At 41.5% G+C, this 16,585-nt stretch overlaps 1 protein-coding gene and 1 non-coding gene across 2 annotated transcripts in view; one reads left to right on the top strand and one right to left on the bottom strand.

Moving 5' to 3' along the window:
- Cstpp1 (centriolar satellite-associated tubulin polyglutamylase complex regulator 1) overlaps window positions 1-16,585 on the top strand; it is a 176,233-nt gene that overhangs the window by 131,322 nt on the left and 28,326 nt on the right. The gene's annotated exons all lie outside the window — the stretch shown is intronic.
- LOC124102090 (U6 spliceosomal RNA) lies at window positions 6,911-7,013 on the bottom strand. The gene has a single exon (XR_006854803.1). It is a non-coding gene; the product is annotated as a U6 spliceosomal RNA (small nuclear RNA).

Raw genomic sequence — 16,585 nt, forward strand, 5'->3', positions numbered from 1 at the left:
TCTGCTCACTGAAGAGGAACCATTGAGGCCTTTCATTTCCTGGGCAGCATCCCTCTCGCTCATTGCTCACTCTAGTATAAAGGTCTGCAGAACCTTTGTTAAAAACAGAGTCTTTTGTTCTGTCTTTATGAGGTCCCATTACCTACAGCACCTTGGTCCGTTGCACTCTAATTATTTAATGTTCTTGTCTTTGAGCTACCTGAAACTAATGAATGCAGTACACTCTGTCTCAGGGAGTTGTTTTGTTTTGTTTTATTTATTTATTTAATTTTTTGTATGTTGGCTCTATTTGGCACCAGTTCCCTCTTTAGGCAGTATTGTTCATTTTTAAATGGTTGTTTAAAATGAATTTTTCCAGGAGGGGAGGAAACATCCCCCTGAACCCTATTTTGTGAAGCAAACAAACATATGCATTTTGTTATTGAAAGATTTTCCTCAGATATAATGAAGTTTCTTCAGACCTTGCAAGTGAAGTATGTTGAATCATGAGAAAAATGTTGAATTAGTAAGTGCTTCCTCCACTACCACCCACTGTAGTAGAGATTTCTATAGGAGAAGGTGGCCAAAAGAATTAGGAGGGTGATGACTTCTCCACAGTCTCTCCCAATGCCCCTTCAGCAGCAGCATGCTAGCATATGAGTGGTCAATGTTCCTGCTCCCTCTGGTGTTTATACTTTTCCCGTGGCCTACAAAATATTGTCTTTCAGGTCTTCTAAAACTTCTCATATGCATGCACTCACACACGTGTAACATATCCCTCCAGAATATTGCAAAGGAGTCAGAGGTCACTCATTACTGTAGTCAGTGCAGGCACTCACCACAGGATAGATATGCATACGTATCAAACAAACCCAGTATAAGTGATAAGCTATAGTTTTGAATCTGGAGCAATCCTTAATTGCCACAGCCAGAGGCCAGAAATTGAAATTGGTTCATATATCTGGGATGAGAACACTAGAAACTATCTGGCATCCTGTAGCCCCAGGTTCCACCAGGGAGGTGCACCTTGGAGCAGTGGGAGTCCAAAAGATGCTGTCGCCTCGCTTCCCTCCAAAACCAGCACAGCTGTTTGGATGAAGACAATTTGCCATATATACACTGAGACTAAGATGTATACACACAGCCTGGCGTCACGCCTGATTCCTTCGGTGAAGTCCATCTGTTTATCCAGTTCCAAATCCCACAAGGCGGTCACCAAAAAGTAAATAGTGAGAAGGGACAGAGTTTTTTTTCTTTCTTTTTTGATAAACATGTTCCAATGAACAAAACAGATTTTGCAAACACATTCCATCCAGTAAATCTTACCCTCACAGCTGTGTGAGGAGGGGTTGGAGGAGAGAAGGATGGGGCGTGGGAGGGACTTGGGACTTGATTAGGAGAATTAGAAAGCTCATTTATCCACAAGACAATGGCACTTCACTTCTATCCACGTCTTGTAGGATGGAAATTTGCTTAACCCCTCCTTCCAAACCTAGGATTTGTGATACACTCACCAAAGATAAGACCTGGCTGCAGATATCAGCTTCTCTAGCAGAAACGTTCACTTACCCAAACTCGGCTCCAAACACAAAGAAACAATAGGAGATGGAAATGCTCATTACCTTGATTCCGTAGAAGCCAATGTGTAATGACACACCGTATACATGATTGAATCATCACACTGGACTCCATAAATATGTACAATTATTATGTGTCTTCAGAGAAAGGACATGTCCTGCACCCTTTTCCTCTCTACTGACCCTGATCTCAGCCACTCCAGCTGTAATGAACGGCCCTCCATTCAGACAATGAAGTGTTGCCCCAGAGCACCCCATCCAGCCTGTCTCTGCTTCACATCCTCCCCTTTGACTAGGAGAATGAGGGACTGAGCTCAGATCAAGAACTTGGATTCTGAAGATCCGGGACAAGCACAAGAAATTGACCTTTTGCCTCAGAGGCGGCTGGATGTTTGTGTGTGTCTGTTCGATGTCGAATTGGCTCACTGAACCATTCAGGAGTTGTTTTTTAAAAATGTTCTCCTCTCTCCTCATTTGCGGGTCAGATGCTTTGGATAATCCGGTGGAATTCTCTCTGCTTCACTGCTGGCCACTGTCAGACACAGAGTGCTAAATCCTGTCAGTCGGTGACTTGAAATGATGATGTGTGAAACAGTGCTGCGATTTGGACATCCTGCGCTCCGTTCACACAGACTACTTTGCCAATTAACCATGGCAGTGAAAGGTGGCAGTGTCGGGGAAGGGTAGTTTCTACAGCCCTTACCTTATCTTTATTCTGGGAACAGCTACCTGCCCATGTCCCCACCCTCCCCCATGGCAGAATGTCTCTTCCGCAATAAGTGAGTCCCTGGATTCTGTTTCATTCAATACTGCTCCTTTCCCAGGCCTCATAGGGCAATTTCTTTAACATATTGCGACTTACCAGAGACAGAGAAATAGCATTTGTGTGCAGAATAGGGAAGAAAACACTTGCTGCTGGCTCCTGTCTCAGGGTCTTTGCCCTTGCTGATCCCTGTCTTGCTGAATTGCGGGGTTGGCTCCTCTCATCTGGTCAGTTCTCACCTCCAGTGATACCTTCTCAAAGAGGTTGTCCTCCACTGTGCCATCAAATATTGTCCTACCCATGATCACTCTGTCTTACCACTCTCTTTTACTTAACTCATTGCCCTTATCGCCTTCTGAAAGTATTTTATTTGCCTACTTATTTATTGTCTATCTCCCCTGGCTTCACATTCACCCACTAGAATGTAAGTACCATGAAAATGGGGATTTTTGTCTGTCTTATCTCTGGCTCTTTCCCCAGAACCTAGCATAGTCTCTGGCACACAGTTCATACTCAATAAATAGGTAAGAACTCAGCAATGGCCAGCACAGTGGCACACACCTGGAATTTCTGTGACTTGGGAGACCGAGGAAGAATTGCAAGTTCAAAGCCAGCCTCAACAATTTAGTGAAACCATCTTAAAATAGAAAATAAAGGGCTGGAGATATAGCTCAGTGGTAGAGTACCCCTGGGTTCAATCCCCAGGACCACAGAAATAAAAGGGGGAAAAAAGCAATGAAGAACTCTACAGCAAATATACACGGTTACTGTGAGGAAATGGTAAAGGCAGAGGGACAATTGTTGGAGGAATGGATGAAATACAAATTTTCATATATGCTGATTTTAATAATAGTTTTAATTACAAATAAAATGTGTTGCGTGGATGGTCCCATGCATTCAGTTGCTCTGCATTGCTTCTAACTCACACTAAACTGCTCCCTCTTGAGTAGGTTAAGTCAGGGTCATGGAGACCAAGTGCTACAGACATTCTTGCCAAGCTGGCATAATTAAGGCCACAAAGGTTGCCCACTTCCAATTTCCACTGGATAGTGTCTGGCTTTGCTTTCCATAGGGCAGGAGCCAGAAGAAGCTGGCACAATTTAAAGCAGTTTAAAGCCTGGCCTGGGTATCTCCATCCAGCCTTTATTATGACCTTGCCTGCCTCCAGCTACCAAAGAAACCACATTCCTGTGTGCAGGTGGGGGGCCCACAGCACCTTCTGTCGGGAAAGCCACAGAGGGTGGGTGGAGGGTGCCTTAGCCAAGGTGCCATACTGTGAGACAGTATGGCCAAAGGAAAACTTCCTTTTAGTCTGGCAGACACAGGGCACTCATCTCCTCTGAAGTCCTTCACCTAAATGAGAAGTATTCGCTTCTCAGAAGTTACCTTTGTCAGGGCAAGACCAGTGCCTAGTGTCAAGAGACAGAGATTAAAGATTAAAGAGCCTCCACAAGGGAAAGGGATAGTTTTGCCTGAATCTCTTAATTTGTTTTTTCCCCCATACAAGTGCTTTCATGTTGTGGGTTCCCTGGCTTACTCCCCAGCAGTTTGTAGTCATTATTATCATGACTTTGTGGTCTCATTGATATTAGGATGGGTTTCAATAGCTGTAGGGGACGCTTCCACGCTCCACTGCTTTTTTCTTGTACATGGCCAACAACTCTTCTGTTGGTTTCAGCCTTTAGCCAAGCCCACTCCACTCCACGCCCATCTCTTGCCCTGTCTTTTATTGATACTGTGTTGACTTTTCATGCTTCTGTTAGTTCAGTTTTCTGAGCACCTGCGGAGAATTAACCATCTCTCCTTGCTGCTGGGGATCACCCAGGCCTTTGATCTTTTTGATTTCTGTACTTTGGGAAATGTTGAAGGACTCTCTAACCCCACCAAGGTACACAAAAGGTGCTGTAGTCCCTGCAGCCTGGCCTTCTAAACTATCTCTGCTTAGAGACCAGCAGATATTCAATAAATACAGACACATGTAGGTATTATTTGTTAAATGTTTACCATGTTCCATATACTGTGAATGAGTCTCATTTAACCTTCACTCGTTGGACTAAAAGGACATGCGTGAACTGCCCCAGTCATTTCTCTGACCCTCTCATTCCTTTCCCCCTTATTTTCTTGGCTTCAGCCACACAAGCTTCCTGCCTGTTCTTCCTGTCTATAGGTGCACTACCTCCTGAAGGCATTTGCAGCCGCTGTTCCCTCCACCTGATCGTCCTCAGATGTCTGTATTGTTTACTCCTTAACTTCCTTCCAATTTTTGCTTAGGTATTAACCTTCTCTATGAAACCTACCTAGACCACTCTATATAAAATTGTACTACCATTCCCGCCTCACACACCCTAGCCAGCTTGCTCTGTTCTACTTTTTTACATTATACTTACTATATGTACTTGTTTATTTATTACCTGTCTTCCCCACTGTAAGATAAGCTCTATCAGGGCAAGGAGCTTGCCTATTCGTTCCCAAATATATCCTAAGCCTAAAAATCAAGATCTGGCACATAGTAGATATTTCATAATATCTATTGAATTAATGAATTTTGTCCCTCTTAAAATCCTGTGAGAGCCAGATGCAGTGAAGCATGACTATAATCCCAGCTACTCAGGAGGCTGAAGTAGGAAGATTGCAAGTTCAAGGCCAACCTGGGCAATTTAATGATAATAAAAAGAGCTGAGGTTGTAGCTCATTAGTAGAGCATTTGTCTAGCATGTTCAGTTCCCATTACTACAAAAAAATTACAATAGGGCTGGGGTTGTGGCTCTGTGGGAGAGCATTTTCCTAACATGTGGAGGCACTGGATTTGATTCTCAGCACTGCATATAAATAAAGGTCCATTGACAACTAAAAGAAAAAAATTTTAAAACAAAAATAAATGGGCTGGAGTTGTGGCTCAGCAATACAGTGCTCACCTAGCACACGCAAGGCACTGAGTTTGATCCTCAGCACCACGTAAAAATAAATAAATAAAATAAAGGTATTGTGTCCAACTACAACTAGAATATAAATATTTGAAACAATATGGGGCTGGGATTGTGGCTCAGTGGTACAGCGCTCACCTAGTATGCGCGGGGCCCTGGGTTCGATCCTCAGCACCACATAAAAATAAATAAATAAATAAATAAATGGAATAAAGGTATTGTGTCCAACTACAACTAAAAAAATAAATATATAAAAAAGAAAAAATATGAATAATAAAGCTGTGAGGTAATTACTTCTCTTATCTCATTTTAAAGATGAGGAAATTGAAGCTCAAAGATTTAAGAAACAGTCTTGCCCCAGATTATTCATTTTGTTAGTACTGGAGCTGGAACATGAATCCAGGATTGACTAACTCCAAAAAGTACACTTTCAACTACAAGGCCAATCCTGACTCACAGAAACTATCTGTTTAAATGCAGATTCTCACATTATAACCCCAAGGATTCTGCTTCTGCTTCTATAGGTTTGGGATGCAGATAATCCATGAAGCATACTTTGAGATGCATTAGGATATACTACATTGCCTTTAAGGGTTTGGCATCTACATAGTAAGGCACAGATGAAATTCACTGGACATTTTAGACTACTTTGTACCAGTCCCCGTGATATATAAAGGCAAGTGATTGCAGGTCCCTACCTCAAAACTTGGTCTAGTAGGACCTTGGAACCCTGCCTTGATTCTGCCAGACTGTCTCCTTTGACAAGCTCCATACTTTTTAGGCTTTAATTTCTTCATCTAAAATGGAAATAATCATCAATCAATTGCTTGAGATCTTCAAAGGCCAGATCTATGATGTTGTGATTCCCAGGCCTCTTTTTAAGTTGTGAAGTCACAAAATAGACTAACTTCCAAAGCTGAGAACAGTGATGGGGTGGTGATGGGGCAGACAGATGACAAGTCAGTCAATAATTCAACCATCAGTAAGTAGAGGAATACTTAAAATCACATGCTTTGGATTCAAGCAGACCCATGAGTCAAAGTCTCAATGTGCTGCTTACTAGTTATGTAAATTACTTCACTTTCCTTGTCTGCAACTAAAACAAGAATGCTTATCTTACAGGACTGCTTTGAGGGAACAGATAAGAGTCATGATGCACAGCATTTTGTTTGTTTGTTCTCTCTTTCTTTCTGCAGGAAATCCCATGTGTAAACCCCGGGTCTTGCACCTGCTAGGCAACTGCTCTACCACTGAGCTACATCCGCAGCTCTAATAGGCAGCACTTAGTAAAGTAGCTTAAAAACAGATAACACACCCACAAGGCAGTATATAAGCAGTGATAAGTGAATAGTTTAGAGCCAGTAAATATAGAGAGACTGGAGAATTTTACAGCCTACTGTAAAATTAATTTGGATACTAATTTTTCCTGCTGTTTTTAATATAATTTACAAATCTGACTTTGTAAATTTGAAATCTTTTAAATATACATACAATAGCATTCCTTGCTTTCTTATATAATTTAACTTATCTTGGCATCTAAACATCATCTTTATAATCTTAATTATTTTACTATGCTGGAAGACATTGTTATCCACTGAAGTGTTCCCTAAATGCATCCAGATTGTATTTTCAACATTCCCTACTGCCTCTGTTCTATATTTTTTCTTTTTAATATTGAACACTTTACAAATTTGCATATTATCCTTGTACAGGAGCCGTGCTAATCTCTGTATGTTTCAATTTTAGTGTATGTGCTGCTAAAGCAAACACTGCATCTCTGTTCTGTAATTCCATTAATGCCTGTTTCTCACTGCTGTCCTTGCACCTGTCTTTTACAGTTCCTTTTCCTCTCCCAGTTTACTTTGTCTGCGCTGTATGGAGTATTGGGAAACAAGATGTCCAAGCCTTTTAAAACTATGAGTGTCATCAGCTTTTTTTTTTAAATATTTGTAGATGGACACAATGCAGTTGTAGATGGACACAATATTTTTATTTTATTTATTTTTATGAAGTGCTGAGGATCAAACCCAGTGCCTCATACATGCGAGGCAAGCACTCTGTCACTAAGCCACAATCCCAGCCCTGCCATATCAGCTTTGTGTGTGAACTTTGTGACACTCTTTTGCCTAGAGAGTTATTGGAATTTAAGTATTTGAGATTGGGCTGGGGATGTGGCTCAAGTGGTAGCGCGCTCGCCTGGCACGCGTGCGGCCCGGGTTCGATCCTCAGCACCACATACAAACAAAGATGTTGTGCCTGCCGAAAACTAAAAAAAAATAAATATTAAAATTCTCCCTCAAAAAAAAAAAGTATTTGAGATTGCCTGCATCAGTTTGAAATGAACTAGATATTACTGTTTACAGTGCAGAAACCCGGAAAAAAACCATTTTCATTGTTCTCAACTTCCTTGGAAGTTAGTTCATTTTTGTGACTTCACAACTTAAAAGAGCCTTGGGAATCACAGGCCTTTGCTCTCAGTAAATAATTGATTATCATCTCCATTGTGCTGATGAAGGAACTAAGTCCTGAAGAGTAAGTAGCCTGCTCAAGTGAGGTGGACTGGCAGAGGTCAAGGCAGGATTTCAAGTCTCCTGTGCCTTCCCTTCTGCTCAATCACACCGTTCCCAAGTATAAACAATTGTGTTAAGCTGTGGAAAAGAAGGGAAACCAGCCATAAATATGGCTAAAGATTAGAAAAATTGAATCCATGGGGAATATGGTAACTGTCCGTTCCTGAGCCCTGACTTGGTAAGTGTTTTTCCTCTCACTTCTTTCTTCATTTGGAAGGGTGTGCTGCCTGACTGTACCACCTGAGCCTGACCAGTACTTAAGGGAGGACCAAAGGACATCATGTTAAGATCCAAAAGCATATAAAGCATTCTAAAAGATGATCATCAACTTTGGACCTCTTTTCATTATGGACAAAACAGGTATAGGAGAAAAATCTAAATGACATTCAGGTTACTTAGAGAGGGAAGATAAAGCCATTGAGAATGAAGGACATGAAAACAGGTTTCTGAAGGAAAATGAAGACTTAATCTCTCTAGATGGTGTTCTTTCTCTCTCACTCCTTCATTCCCCCTCCTTTCCTTACTCCCCACCCCCACCCCCCTTTCTTTCCTTCCTTCCTTTCCTTTTAAGACAGCTTCATTGAATTATTATTTAGATATCATAAATTTGAATAGCTTTATTCTTCTGATTTCAAGGAAGTACACATTGTTTGTAGTTCCCAAACCCAAAGTTAAGCACCATTGTTAAAATTTAGGTACATTCCATTCTTTTTCCTATACAAATTTATATTCTCTGTCTCTGTCTCTCTATCAGCAAAGATGACATCATACTCTATAACAATTTTCTGTTTATATCATAAAGTCATCTGTTTTATTTTTGTCTTAAACTAGTTTAGTCAGATTCATTAAATCTTTATTGTGAAGGCTTCCTTTCACCTGGGGTTGAAAATTTAGAGGCCTATGGTGGCCAGGCAGGTACGTAAGAAGCACACAAGTGTCATTCAGCGGTAAACTGGCAAGGGCATCTTCCTCCTAGCTCCAGTTGTTTGCAGGAGTGCTGGGCAAGTACTGCCATGTCTTTTGGTTCTTACAAAAAAAAGACCCCTGAAATGTAAATTGTATTGTGGGAAATATCCCAATTATTTAATGTTTTGGCCCTGATTTTTAAAAACCAAACAAGACTAAAGTTCAAGCTGAACAAAACCTATCCACCAACCATATTCTCTGTCCCAGACAACTGCTAAGAGCTTCACAAGCATTATCTCACTCTTCAGAGCATCTGCATTCTTAAAACATTTATTAAGAAGTAGCAGTCAGGGCTGGGGATATAGCTCGGTTGGTGGAGTGCTTGCTTTGTATGCACAGGGCCCTGGGTTTAATCCCCAGCACCATAAAAAAGAACTAGCAATCAATAAAAAAAAAAGTCAAGGGCTGGGGTTGTGGCTCAGTAGCACGTGCGAGGCCCTGAGTTCGAACCTCAGCACCATATAAAAATGAATGAATAAATAAATAAAATAAAGGTATTGTGTCCAATGTAACTAAAAAAATTTTAAAAAGTCAAAATTTTTGCCCTCTTAGATCTTGCATTCTAGTGTGGAGACAGGTAATACAATTAGTATCGCTTGTATCTGGAATATTCCCCAAAGGCCAATGTGTTGAAGACTTGGTCCTCAGACCCTAGTGCTGTGGAGAAGTAATGAACTCTTTGGGAGGTGAAGTCTAGTAGAAGGAAGTTAGCCCACTGAGGCATGTCTTTAAAGGGGATATTAGAATTCTGTTTTCTTCCCCTCTGTCTTTCCTTCCTGGCCACCATGAGATGAACAGTCCTCCTCCATCATGTGCTCCCACCATGATGACTGTGCCATCACAGGTCCAAAGCTGCAAGGTCAAATGACCATGGACTGATACCTCTGAAACTGTGAGCCAAAATGATTCTCTTTTCTTATCAAATTGATTATCTCATGTATTTGTTATAGAAAGCTAACACAATTAAAAGTATGCAGTGGATTATACAATAAGTGATATGCACGAAAATGAGAAAGGAGGAAGAGAGTCGTGTTAGACACCACGGTCAGGGAATCTTTCCTTATAAGATGGCAATTGAACAGAGACCTGAAGGAGGCAAGAGGTATACAGTTATCTAGAGGCAGAGGGGACAGTAGGTGCAAAAGACTGAGGCCAGGGGCTGGGGTGTAGCTCAGGGAAGGAACACTTGGATAGTATACACAAGATCCTGGGCTCCATCCCCAGCACCACAAAACAAACAAACTTAAGGCAAGAGCATGTTCAAGGAATAGCAAAGCTGGAATATTCTGGGCAAGGGGTAAATAGAAGGAGATGCAACCAAGGCAATGGAAGGGCCCCCATTGAGTAGAGTCTGGAAGGGAATGATTTATGACATTTTACATATGAAAAAAAAATTAGTTCAAAGAAGTTTGCCCAAGTTCACATAGCTGGGAAGTAGCAGAGGCTTCCTCTGCCCACCTCCCCTGACACTGGGGATTGAACCCAGTGGCACTCTACCACCAAGCTACATCATGTGCCCTTATAATTTTATTTTGAGCCAGGGCCTCTCTAAGTTGCCCAGGCTGGCTTCAAACATGATCATCCTGCCTCCACCTCAGAAATCCCTGGTGGTATGCAGCAGAAACATTTTGAATGCAGGCCTATCTTAATTTCAAGTCCTATGTTCTTGTCTTCCCTGTGATGCTATACTGGAAGCATTAGTGGGCTTCACAGCATTTCCAGTCTTCTAGAAAATTACATGCTACATGGATTCAAATTATTCTCTTCCTGGTCTACATGCTGCTGCCTTGACCACAGAAGCACAGTTGACGAATCATAGAATGTTAGACCCAAAGAACCTGGGGGATAATTGAGATAAAAGATTTTGGTCATTTAAAAAATAATGGTGTTTTCTCTCACTCCCCCGCCCATCTCTTTTTTTCTGGTACTGGGGATGGAACCCAGGGCCTCAAATGTGCAAGGGCCATATCACTGAGTTACCCCCCAAATCCTGGTCTTGCTCTTTGAAGACACTTTGATGTCTTCTTTCTGCTCATACTTTTGCTTTATTTTCTTAAGTTTTAAAATAGATTATACCTGAACTTGACAAAATTCAGAAGGTCAAAGGGCACACAATCTTGCATCCTTTAAAATATATTTTACTTAGCTAATCAGTTCTGATCATTATATGTGAAGCATGACAGAGGAAGAAACTGAGGCACAAAGAGTTATTACCCAGTTGAAAGTCATTCATCGGTGATGAAACCAGGTACCAGATCCAGACCCCAATGAGGAGACCAGAATTTGTCTTTTAGAATATTTGTATATAAAAGAAATCAGGTGGGTTCATCCTTTGATGCCACTGAGGCCTTTTTTATCTTTTTCATTTTCTTTTTTGTATGCCTGCCAGTCCCAGTGAAAGATAAGGATCAGGGCCTCAGAAATTCTGTGTTATATCCCAGGAAGAACAACACTACCATTTGGTTCACATTTTTATTAAAATAAGATGAGTGATGCACTCACATTCCAGGCAAAGGATCCTTTACCAGGAAAACCATACTTTGAAAAACAAAGCTGATGATTTTAAGGAGCAGTAACTGCTAACATCAGTTTCCTTTCCCATCCAGTCCCCAAGCGTCAGACTCGTCCCCGTCTGCTGCCTCTCCTCTTACCCACACATGCACATATAATTATAGACATGGTACACTGCCTATGCCCACAAGAGTCAGGAAACAGCAAGAAAGACAAAGGTGGATTCATCTAAAGAGATGTATGTATTTATCTGTATCCAGCCCTCTTCTTACTTCTTGCTGTTTCTGGTTCTGAAGTCTGTTTTTTAGTGGATGGGTATCCATAAATCCATCATCATTGGTGGAAGTTAGTGGATTCTGACGAGGGGACAGGCTGCACTCTTTATAAATCCGCCTACATGCTGGCAGTAGCCCTCTCCTACTTGCACACCCCTCGGGAACCAGAGAACTTAGGTGGTTGTCTTTTTATTTTTAGTCTGTCTTGGTTCAACTCGCCCTCAGTGAGTAACCCTACTAGCCATTGCTTCTGTTTATGTTTATTTGGAAAAGAAGGAAACTGCATTTTAAGCAAATCAAATACATAATCTGGCCCACTTCTTGTTTACTCTGTGGCTGTTTTAGACAGTGGAAAACTTAGAGAAATAACTTTTTATTAGTTTTTGTTTTCTGTGGTTTGCTTTCTTAAGCCCCCATCAGACAATTTTGCTGATAGCTTATAAAATTCCATCCTGTTGAACTGGTCTTAAATTGGAAAGGAAAAGATAGTTGAAAGTGTGTAGGGGCGTGTGTGTATATTAAATAGACTTTTCTCTTGCTAATCTGTGTCTAATCCTATAAAATGGCAGACATAGGCTTATCATGGCTTGAAGCGTTTATTAATTTTGCTATTCTCTGTTTTGTTATAGGTATTAGTAGCAGGCCACTTAAAATAGAAAAGTTCTGTCAATTTGTTTGGGGTGGGTGGGCAGCAAGAAAGCTGGGAGACAGACTTCATCTGACCCTGTAACCAGCCTTCAAGAAAGATGATAGAGATAGAGATAAAATCACTGGTAGCAGATTTAAATGTTAACAAAAATAATAGCTGAAGCTAATATTTCTGAATTCTCATTGTGGGACTTCACTGTGACTACATATTTTTTATCCATAAAATAAATAAAAGCAAGCTGAGTTCCCATGGACTTATGACCAAAGAGAAAAGGACATCATAGAGTTCCTGCCTCTGTTGTAGGAAGAGGCCTTGCCCTGGGCTGAAAAGGCTTGATTTGATTCTGTCACTACCGCTTGGTGATTCTGTCCCTTACTGAGGTTCATTTTCCTTGTCTATAAAAATGGGAGGTAGGGGGAGCTGGGTATGTGGTTGCCTAACACAGGCAAGCCCTCGATTCAATCCCTAGCTCTGAAAAAAGAGGTAAGGCTTGATGCCATTATCCTGTCCTTGCCTCACAAGGTGCTTATGGGAATTAAAAGTGATCATGCGTGCAAATATGGTTTGCACAATTATACAGTCTCTCTACAAATAAGAGCCACTAGCACTATTAAAAGTGGGGTGACAGGGCTGGGACATAACTCAGTTGGTAGAGTGCTTGCCTCGAATGCACAAAGCCCTGGGTTCAATCCTCAGCTCTCCAGCACCACATACAAAAAAAGTAGGGTGACAGAGAGTTGGCAGTACATTGGTGATCAAGGAAAATGGTGTGCACCTGCCTCAGGCAGGAAGTCTATTACTCATCAATAAAGAACAAAGGCATGATAAAATAATCATGAGATAAGGAGTGAGGTTGGTTCAGCCACCCACTGGCCTGGGCTGACGGGAACTTCCATGAACTGTGCCTTTTGTGAGCAGGTGCCATCCCACCTGTTTGCCACGAACGTAGAAAAAGAGTAACAGAGCAGGTATTACTCATTGACTGCTTCCCTGTGCTGTAATCAAGTACTTTGATTATCATCTCTCTCTCTCTTTTTTTTTTTTTTTGTAATCAACTCTTAATTTTCTTGAAAACTCTTAGTACTATCATTATTCATACTACTAATAGCATTTATAGCACTGTTATTATTCACTCTCATTTCTCATTGGCTTGCACAGTGTCCCTTGGCTAGCTAGCTGAAGAATGAGGACCTGATTTGGCTGATTCAGGGGTGGCGCTGTCAGCCTGGCACTAGGTGATCCCCACCACTGGTTAGGGCAGGTGTTTTTAGACTGCCCTTGGCAGAACTCTAGCCTGGGTGACGGCTACTAAAGAGAAATTTGGGTAAGAAAGACTTTGGTTTTGTTTTTACTTTTATTTATTTGTTTGTTTGTTTGTTTGTGGTTGTAGATGGACACAAATACCTTTATTTTTTCTTATTATTTATTTTTATATGGTGCTGAGAATCGAACCCAGTGCCTCACAGGTGCCAGGCAAGCGCTCTATCACTGAGCCACAACCCCAGTCCCAGAAAGGCTTTGTTTTAATCTATGGTATATATTAAGATTCCTTATAAGATTTACATTTTTTAAAAAATATATCTCTTAATTTGTTTATCCTCCTATGCTATAAACTCCTTGTTTTATAGGTGAGAAACAGGCCTAGAAAAGTTGTGTCCAGAGGAATGTAATCAGTGCTTGGCAGAACTTAGACCAGGTTCTTTTCTTTTTATCATGTGTCTGAGGTAGAATAGACTTTTTGTTTTCAGAAACCACATGAAAACTTTCGTTTTGGTCATAAAAACATGTATAAGGAAATTTAAAATACTGCCTCTCTTTCACAGGCTGAGTGAAGCCTATCTGACATGTCCCTGTGAGGAGGGCAGGGTGTTTCCTCTCATCTTTAGTCACTCTAGGAGGGACTAGGGAGCCTTCTCTTTCTTTATCTTTTTGCTGTGGAACCACTGCTATTCACATAAGAGCAGGAATGGGTCACAGACACTCCACAACACAGGCCTCTGCCTGGAGGGCAGTTGTATCTTGGACCTGAGGATCCTTTTCAAAGGGCACACCCTGCCATCCTATTTCCAAACAAAAACACCAGCTACCAACTCCTGATGGAACTGCACAAGCCTTTGAGCCATGGTGCAAATGGCTCAGCTTGTTTTATTTCCTTGATGGGCTGCTGGACCCTTTGGGAGCTTATGGTGCCAAGATCCTGCTCCACATCTTAGTGTCCAAAACTCCCTCCCATTTCCTCAATAAATGGATAGGAGACTGTGTGCCCTGTCAGAGTAGCCAACCCCATTACTACTAGAGAGGCTTTCTCCTCTCCTGCACTGGTGCCTCCTTCCCACAGTGCTGTATGCCGCCCACCCTGTATGCGTGGCCTGTTGGGTTTCATGTCTTCAAAGATTTCTTAGCTCAGTGTTAGAGCACTTGGCTAGAGCGTGTGAGGCACTGGGTTCAATCCTCAGCACTACATAAAAATGAATAAATAAAATGAAGTTATTGTGTCCAACTACAACTGAAAAAATTTTTTAAAAAAGATTTCTGAGACAGTGGCTTCTCCCAGAACACCTTGCATTGGTCCTCCAACTCTCAACAGTCTAGAAGACGGCCATTAATCTGATGCAATATGTAGAGTTTTCCTGTCATAGCAGACCAGCCTTCAGACTGGACCAGATTGCCATGATGTATCATATTTGATCCCTAAGGAGTAATTTTCAGGTCCTTATTAGAAATGCCCACATACCTTTAAATCTTTTTCTAACATTAACAGTTCCTGGGGAGTTGGTTTTGTTCATTCTAAACATTGCCTTGAAATTGTTACTATGTCTTATCTAATACTTTTCCTAGAACATGTATACTAGTCAAACAGAAATAGGCTAAATGCTTCTCACTTGGTGTTGGGCTTAGTCATAATAAAATATAAAACTAAAGTGTCTGGCATTCTGCCCTTTTTGAACACATTAAAGATGCTCTAGGGAGATATGAGTTGGCAAAAGATAATGTTAATAATGGCCCCAGTACTTTACCCGCAGGTATCATTGGAAGCCTTTGCTTCTCGTTCCTTTTGTGGGATCATTTGCCTTTCAGTAAATTAATTATTATTTCCCTCTATTTATAATATAAAACAATAGTGCTGCCAAAAAAGGTATAAATACAAAAACATAAACTGCTCTTCTGGGACTTTGTTTGACAGGATCATGGCCCTTAGAACTTTAGCAATCTTCTGTGAATTGTGGTACCAAGTGCTCCATGGGGAGTGAAGCTGTCATATGTCCTTCCTCCTTCTTCCCCCTTCTCCCCACTCTGCCTCACTTCCCTCCCCCTCCTCTGCAGAGTAGCACTGAGACATATTTACTCAGCTGTGGCCTGCTAACAAAGCCTCCATGCCCTGGGAATGGGAAGGGGTGGTGTGGCCGGGCCCTGAACTATCCATGTCCTTCCGAGCATCTCTTGGCAGAGCAACCTGACTGAGGGTGTCATTTAGAGTGAGCCTTCACAACCCCTACATAAAGAAACATAAAAACAAATGCAACTGAAAATTGGAAAGTTCACTCATGGACTGTGGTTTTCTCTGGCCTCTGTGGTAGTTTCTATTGAAATCTTGCAGCTGACCAAGTAGAGATTGTTGGGTCCTCTGGGTTTCCCATGGCTTGGAAGCATTTCATTATCTCCAGCCCTTGTCTAGCACCAGCTCACCCAGCCAACACTCAGGCACTTACAAATGAGTTCAGACTAAACCCATTTCATCTCCCACATTTGGAGCAAAAAATACTTGATTCCGACATTGGGAGTGCTTTCTCCAAGGAAGGGACAAAGATATGGCACCAAGTCCTTCCATCCGGCACTCCTCCACTGGTCTTTAGTGACACCACTCTGACTTGGCAAAGGCACCATTTCCTGGGAAGAACAGAGGCATCTGAGTATACAACCACATACCGCCACAGTTCTTGTGAGTAAATGTTGTGGACACACATGGTGGTCTGGAGAAAGGATGTAGAAATGACTAAGCTGCCCCCACAGAGCTTCAGAGGCAGGAATTTCCATAGCAAGAAGGCAGACCAGATGTAGAAAAGACATCCTCCTTTCTCTACAAACGAGAATGAGTTGGTCCTTGACTACGTTGAACATCAGTAGTTTCTGCCTAGGTTAATTCTCTTGGCTAAACAACCTCATCTATCATTCTCTAAGATTAGAGTGGAGATAGCTACCCAAAAAGAATATTCTGAGTCCAGCCCTGTTTGTCATAAAAGCGGTGGTATTTGCACTAGAGTTGTAGCAGGGGTAAAGTGCATTTCCAGAAAGTGAACCCTAGGCTTCCTGTGATTTTATAGTAAAGTTGGCAATACACTCCTATGAAAATAAATATTCAAGCTGACTTAA

This window comes from Marmota monax, unplaced genomic scaffold, assembly GCF_021218885.2.
Source record: "Marmota monax isolate L192 unplaced genomic scaffold, Marmota_monax_Labrador192_F-V1.1 WCK01_AAM20220418_F8-fsc00047, whole genome shotgun sequence".
NCBI classification, from domain to species: domain Eukaryota; kingdom Metazoa; phylum Chordata; class Mammalia; order Rodentia; family Sciuridae; genus Marmota; species Marmota monax.